Genomic DNA, 7,942 nt, shown 5'->3' on the forward strand with positions numbered 1-7,942 from the left:
CTTAGTTGATTTGACAAGTGAATAATGCTCGCATAACACGAATAGCATTAGGTGGCGTTCTTACGCATTACCACGTTAACGAATGAATTAAACCATCACATTCTAGCTTTGTCGTTCTTTGCTTTCTCCACTTTCTTCATCTTGCTATACACCAGTGAAAGGAATATGGTCTATTTGGTTTAAGTAATTTCAAAACATTGGACGAATTTGTGTTTTTTTTTCTTTTTCGCTCCTAAGTGAAAACAGAGATTCAGATGATACGTGAGACCACAGCCAGAAATTGTTGGGGTGTTTGTTTAAGGCACATATTCAACTGTTTCATTCTCTGATCACTTTTTTCTTGACTTATTTCCTTAGTTAGACGAGTTGCCACAGCGCAGCACTCCGCTATTACTTTATGAGGTTAATGAAATTGGCTGCAGACAATTCCTTGCCCTGTGTGGTGTCAAAAAGATTGGTGAGACTGAGTTTCTGATTTTGTATTCTTTTTTATCTTTTTGGGAATACTGGGGCAACGAGCCCAAAACTAAAATTAGAGGGAAAAAAGAAAAGAGACCAATGAAATGATGCATTGTTGAGTATTTTTCTTTGGTGAACACTAATTTTGGGGGAATCCACATTGTTGAGTTTGCAATTGTTAAATTTTTTTATCGAAGTGATTGGATGCCCATTTGCACTAAACTGATGCACATGGTGTTGAAGCTAAAATTGCTGGCTTCTGTGTCTTCTGCAACGACTTGACGTGAAAAACTTGGTGTTTGGATATGCTTTGAAAAACATACTTGACGTGAAAAGTCACATCATTTCCAAAGCAACTAGCTCTTACTTGTGCGTCTTTATTTTCGGATATGAAAAAGTACGTCCTAAAATCGTTTCCAAACACACTATTGAACATACATGGTTTTCAAATTGAAACTATTCAACATTCATGTTTGTGTATGTCAAACGCATAATGCTCAGGTTCATTTTATGTGATTGTAATAGTTCAGTATTTCTCAATAACAATTCTGGCCATCTGAAAGATACTTTGGTGCAATTACATATTCCACAATGCCAAGAACATGACTAGACCAGAACACACCCTTCCATCACCGTAACAGCCTTCCCACGCAAAAGCACTCATTGGATCTGCTCGTCAAGATGAATATTGAGAACTCCCCCTCTGGGAGATGCCTGCTCAGATGTAATCTACATATTAGTATGACAGTGACAAAGATAATTCTTAATGCCAATGACAGGAACAAGAGTACCTGATAAGCATTGAAATCACACTTCCCTAGCTTCTTGCTCCAATAGGATGCCAATGCACAATGTGCACTCCCACAAACAGGATCCTGAAAGGAATTAACATTACCCCTGTAATTCTACATTCATATATTTAAGTGAAATGGAAGATTGGACTTGCTTTCTATAATACCCTCCGCATTCTTCTAAATGATCGATCAATGGACTTCGTAAAATATTAGGTGGTAATACTGATATTATGTAGGTGTTTGGTAACATGTAGGGGATCCACATTTACTGTAAAAACATGTTAAATTTGTTGCTTTGGGAAACCATGTTCAGTGCAAATCAACATGTTACCAAACATACTATATGTTTCAGTTAAAGTTTATTTCTAATATAATTTAAAATAGTGAACTGCTTGCTTTAAGACTAGACCTCAGATCTGTAGATTGTAGGTTAAAACAAAAGGAAAGAGTAGAAGTAGCATTTTCAAAGGGATTATGCAGTTCCAAAATTGCATCAACATTGATGACCTCAAAAATCAAATTCTAAACCATACCTTGCTTGGACCGTCTGTTTTTATTTGTGACATAACAAAGGAGACATTGCCAAGGCATTTGGAGGAACATTATAGAAATAATTATCAGTCACTTACCTCATTGATTCCAAATTTTGGGCAGAAGAATGAAGAATCGAATATAGAAGTCAAATCCCGAGCCTGGAGGAGCAATTGCTGAAACCATTACCCCCCTTTCAGGACATTTAACTATTGCATCAAGTTTTGGCTGTAGTTCTGAGACAGCTTTTCCAGATGTGACTACAACCTAGGAAAAATTGCAAGTTTCATAATGTTGAATGTGCACAAATTGGTCAAAACACATGTTATTTTACAGGTAAGAGTAAAGTAGCATAGCTGCATAGATATATATTGTTATCATTCCAAGAATCAAGCAGGTTATCAGATATGGAGGATGCATCCAAAAATAAGTGATGAAAAATGGTCTTCACCATATAGCAATATCACTAGGTTATGTTGCTTCTAAGGTAATAACCAAGTTGTAAGTGATGTGCACTAGACAATAATAGAAATGAAACATGACAGATATAGGACTTACAAGTAAGTCATCTCTGATTTGTGTCCTCTTTAAATCAATTATGGAAGCACCGTTCAATGCCCCGGAAAGTTGTGAAGCACTCTCATCAAATCTGAATTCTGTAACAGGATCAACAGGAAAATCCAATTCAATATAAAATTCATCCTGAGCTTCACCATTTTGCAAGTGAAGCACTGGTGATATGGATCGCTGGGATCTTTTTGGCAGTTAATACTCCAGATATCGTCACAAATTCAATAACATTGGTATCCACCAAACCAGATGAAAATAGTGTGTGCGCAGCAGCTAATGTGGCATGACCACAAAGTTTAACCTGCAGAAGGTGGTTCAAGATAATGTTAGATTAGTGATTTAATAAGTCATGGAGCTCAAAGATCCAATTTTATCTGATAAGTCAACATTTTTAATGTTGGGTTCTAACTCAACTCTAAGAAAACTCATAAGGTGAAGTTTACAAAACTAAACATATGTTAGTTGTTTGATAAAGGTCTAATAACAAGTGTGCCAATAAATTCAACAAAATTAATTAGGATAGATTCTGATATCATTCTAAAATTTTAATTTGAAACTAGCTTAATCTCAAAATTATCATAATGGGTAATTTTTTTAAAATACAAAAATAGGTGAATCATACTTTCATATATGATTTTACAATAAAATGGTATATCAAAACACAATTTTACTTTTTATTTGATTAAAATATATTTTTTAAGAATTAAAATCATATTTTAACCTATGATTTAATTTTTTTATTATTAAATGTTGAAATCGTATATCAATATACGATTTCAACTTTTTTTAAAATAACTAAAAAAATGTTGAAATCTCACGTGGATATATGATTTCAAATTTAAAAAATTGAAATTATATCTTAAAATATAATTTTAATGTAAAAAATCTTCTGTAAAATCGTGCTTTAAAGTATGGTTTTTTCAAGGTAAAAATATATTTTAAAATATGATTTATTCATTGTTGTAATTTTTTTAAAAATTTATCATCATGCTAATTTTTTAAAAAAAATTACATCAATCACACACGTTAATAAAAATAATTAAATTCAGTTAATTTATTAATTTTAAAAAATATTACCAATATATTAATTATGTTATTATTAATAACCATTAACTTATTATGAATAATATAAAAATATTAAAATTCAAAAAAATTATTATGTATCATTATCAATAAAAAAATATAAATACTTCAATATTTAATAAGGATAACTAATAAAAAAATCAGAGAAAATATTTTATACTTAATGAAAAAAATAATTATTTATAAAATAAATAATATATTAGAAAGTTACATACTATATTTTATAAAATACAAAATATCTATTATATTTTTTATATTTATGTCAAACATTTATATGTTATAAAATATATAAAATAGAATGGAGGGACTACGATTTTTTTAACGAAGTAACATTATCCAATGTTAAACATATTGAGGTTCTAGACTGAAAATTATTATAGACCTCAATTCTCTTTTCAAAATTTGAATGCTATTATGTATTTAGGGGTTTGAATTTAAGAACACTAATACTTTAAAAATAAAGGTACATCGTATTAGAGATTATCTCATAGCTTATGAAGTAATAAAAAACAAAACACAACAGAGATCTCTTTCAAATTTAACCAAAAACTTATTTGGGCATTATGTTAATACGGCTTCTTTCATTAGAAATGAAGAATATAGGAAGGGAGAGTAGATAGAACTCAACACGCATACACTGCACACACACACACACTTCTTGGGAGATAAAAAGGAAAGGTCTCCATAAACTTGATCACTTTTTTAATGATAGAAAACGTCAATACAACCCTTTCTTTTATAAGCAAATTAAGTATAATAAAATAATACAAACAAGCTAGACTTAGCAACAAGGTACAATTTGGATTAATTTCTCAGTAAATTAATTTTTTCCTATAAGCTATATTTAACTTTTCTTTAGAAAAATAAGATCACTTCATTGCAGTCATAATATAAGAATAGATACATGTTGGTTTGTACTCAAAAGTCTTGATGCTAGCATGAAATTGTGTCGCTCTAGTCAAAGTGTGAACAACAAAATTAGTTTGCCTCTTATTAAAAGTCACTGAAGAGTTTGAAAAATAAGAAAAAAAGACTATACTTAATTAAAATACAATGAAAATCAAAGAGAGCCACGACGATCGAGGGACATTATTAACTACATCAGCTACTATTTTGCAGTCAAAGCCATATTTTAACTTAGGTAAAATTGCAAAATTAGTCCTCACTTTATCTTTAATTACGGATTTGATCCGCCTATAATTTAATTCATAAATTTAGTTTCCTAGTTTTATAAATTCCTGCAAAATTGGTCCTGAAAGTCTGATTTGGACGTTGACCGTTAACTTCAGACGTTGACAGTCACGTGTCAATGCCACGTGTCAACGTCTAAGTGGTTTCCCGTAAATGCTTCATTTTTTTGTCGGTAAAATTGTATTTTTGGTCCCTCAGTTTTACTCCAATTTCGATTTTGGTCCCCCTACAGTTTAATTCACACATTTGGTCCCCCAGTTTTATAAATCCCTTTATAAATTGTTCCTGCAAAATTGGTCTTTTGAATGGTTTAGCCACTGGTGCTAGAGACATCGTAGGTCTTGATAAATCTCGTGCTTCTTTTTCATCGCAAGTTTTTCACTCACTTGGAACCCAGAGAAAAATCATTATTTGTCTCTCTCCCACTTTCGGGGTAATTCAACTTGGGAAAGTGGCGCATGAATCCTAACCTAGGTCTGAAATTTTCAGATCTCTTACTTTAACAGGTTCTGTAATAACTCTTTTTTTTTCTTTTTTTTGCTCCCCCATGCGATATTATGTGTATACGACTACTTAAGTGGCTTATGTATGACAATGGTATTTGTGTTTGAAATTTGAAATACAACTTCTCTGGTAATGAAATTTGGCTGAATTTATAAAGAGATTTATAAAATTGGGGGACCAAATGTGTGAATTAAATTATAAGGGGACCAAAATCGAAATTGGAGTAAAATTGGGAGATCAAAATTGCAATTTTACTTACAAAAAATGAAACCTTTACAGGAAACCACTCAGACGTTGACACGTAGCATTAACACGTGGCAGTCAACGTCTGAGACTAACGATCAACGTCCAAATCAGACTTTTAGGACCAATTTTGCAGGGATTTATAAAACTGGTGGACCAAATTTGTAAATTAAATTATAGGGAGACTAAATCCGAAATTGAAAATAAATTGAGGGATCCAAAGTGCAATTTTACCTTTAACTTAAGTACTTCCACTTTTAGAGAAGTTTTTTTTTATCTAACTTTTTCTAAAGTTGAGGTACATAAAATGATTTTAACTTATAAAATAAATTTGATTATTTGCTTTTTTTTTTCTTTTTTTCTGAGTACTTATTAAAATGAATCATGAAATTTCTAAAACATTATTGATCAAAATAATAATTAATATCTTAATTAGAAATCTATGCTGAGATAGTAATGGATTATGGTATTGGTAGTGTTTAAATCATTGTAGATCTAAAATATACAAAAGACAGTAAATGTGACAAAATGACATACATTGGGCACCATAATCTTGAGACATAACGCATCAGTCTCTCAATCAATCAACATAAATCTCTAACAATTTAGCCAATAATATAAATACAATATTGGTCACCTAATTGTATCTTGCCTAGTCTGCATTTCAGTAAGCTTGCTACAACTATATAGCTAATTGTTGCAGAAACAATTGAATATTGGATTCAAAGATCTCTCTCCTAGTTTTTCACTCAAATTCTCTATTTCACTTTTTCTCGCCTTCTAATAAGCTTCAACACATTCAAGTCATCTAATCAACGATGCACAAATCTGGCCAGTTTTAAAAGCAATGGTCTCTATACATGCATTTTTCATATGCTGTCTTTCCTTCTTTCTAGTGTAAACACACTGAAGAAGTGTTGATGAGTATGAACATTTTCTCATTCACTAACTGGAAGTTAAAACTAAAAAATTATATTTCAGTAACTTGATGAAATATTTTCATTTGAAAGGATAACATTCCTGGCTCTCTTACGAATCTACAACCGTATGTACCTATGGGAGAAGGTTTACAAGTTATATACAGCTCTACCAAACTAAAGGAACTAATAACTGAATAAAATAACATTTATAAGTTTAATATTGTTTCCAACTATAATAAGGAAAGGCAACGAAAAGTTGCTTCATTAGAAATTAATGATAGCACACATTTAAAAAATGATACACCACACGTATGCCACAGTTCAACTATCTCTTTTTTTTTTGCTGTTTCTTGAATTGCAAATGTTAATCTAAAGGACTTCCAAGTACCTCGAACATTGAAGGTAAACTTACATTATTTCATATGGTTCTCAAACTTTTAATGGTTTGCTGATGTTACAATTCAAAAGGTAGTATAATTTAGTCCAACACATCGAATTTCAAGATTAATACTACTGACTTTCCAAATGATATTTTTAAGCATCAAACGGAACATTACATAAAAGTGCTTGAGAAGTTGGAGTTGGGGATGTTATACACAACGGCTAAATTCAATAGCCATCGCGTGCATCCCAAACAGTAGCGGACCAATAGGGTTGTTCAAAGAATAATTTTACACAATTCCAAGGCTCTTTATTGGTAAAAGAACAAATTTTAATGTGAACAAAGAAGTAGCTACAATTTCAAATTTCAAGCTAAACCCGGTAACCAAGAGGGACAGGCAATAAATAGTTCAGTGCTGGTAGTACTTCCAATTTCCAAACCGTTCACGATATATCTTCCTTAATCCCCTAGGCCCTAGCTAGCAAGCTTAATGAATATGGAGAGCCAAAAAAATCAATAGCTTCGAGAGGCGAATAACAAAGAAAAATGTTAATCAATACAGAAAACTGTGTCATCCAAAATATTTTTTACACCCTCTTATGATTTATATAATAAATATATATTTTTTTAATTCTTTAATCAATAACCTAGGAGTATTTATTAGCGAGACCCAACGAGAAATTAGTTTGAAGCTAATGACCCACCCCGTGCTTGTGGCAGAATTCCATCACCAGATGCACGGGTACCGGTACCGCATTATCGTACTTCCTAATCCTCAAATAGAATATAATAATGCTAATGTATCTTGTACAGTAAAATACTATCTTAATCGTTCATTTACTTTCTATTATATCTACAGGTTAATATTGAACTACCAATAATGGTGCAAAACTCCGCTTTGGAATTTTTCACACGATCGTTCACACCCGCCAAATTGATCTCTGAAGTATTACCCATCCTCTTAAAAGGGACATAAAGTTAATATTAAGAACTAAAATTGATGCTTTATTCTCACAAATCTACAAGAAGCCAAACTCCCGGTAATTCTTTTATAGATGCCGATCATATAGATATTATCTTTCTTCATGACATGCAAATTTGTACCAAAATAATAAAAATCTAAAATGTGTCCAAAATACCAAAATATTTTGCTCCTCCAGTTAGTGCTCAAAACGAAAGTTTAATACGTACATCTCTCACTTGCGTAAGTCGTAAAAGCAACCGCGAGAATTACCGAGAAAAACATCCAATTAAACGATAAATAA

At 31.6% G+C, this 7,942-nt stretch overlaps 1 pseudogene; it reads right to left on the reverse strand.

The window, feature by feature from the left end:
- Positions 1 to 961: 961 nt before the first annotated feature.
- LOC114378993 lies at positions 962 to 2,667 on the reverse strand (annotated as a pseudogene).
- Between the last annotated feature and the right edge of the window lie 5,275 nt (positions 2,668 to 7,942).

The sequence above is a fragment of the Glycine soja genome, chromosome 12 (assembly GCF_004193775.1).
Source record: "Glycine soja cultivar W05 chromosome 12, ASM419377v2, whole genome shotgun sequence".
NCBI classification, from domain to species: domain Eukaryota; kingdom Viridiplantae; phylum Streptophyta; class Magnoliopsida; order Fabales; family Fabaceae; genus Glycine; species Glycine soja.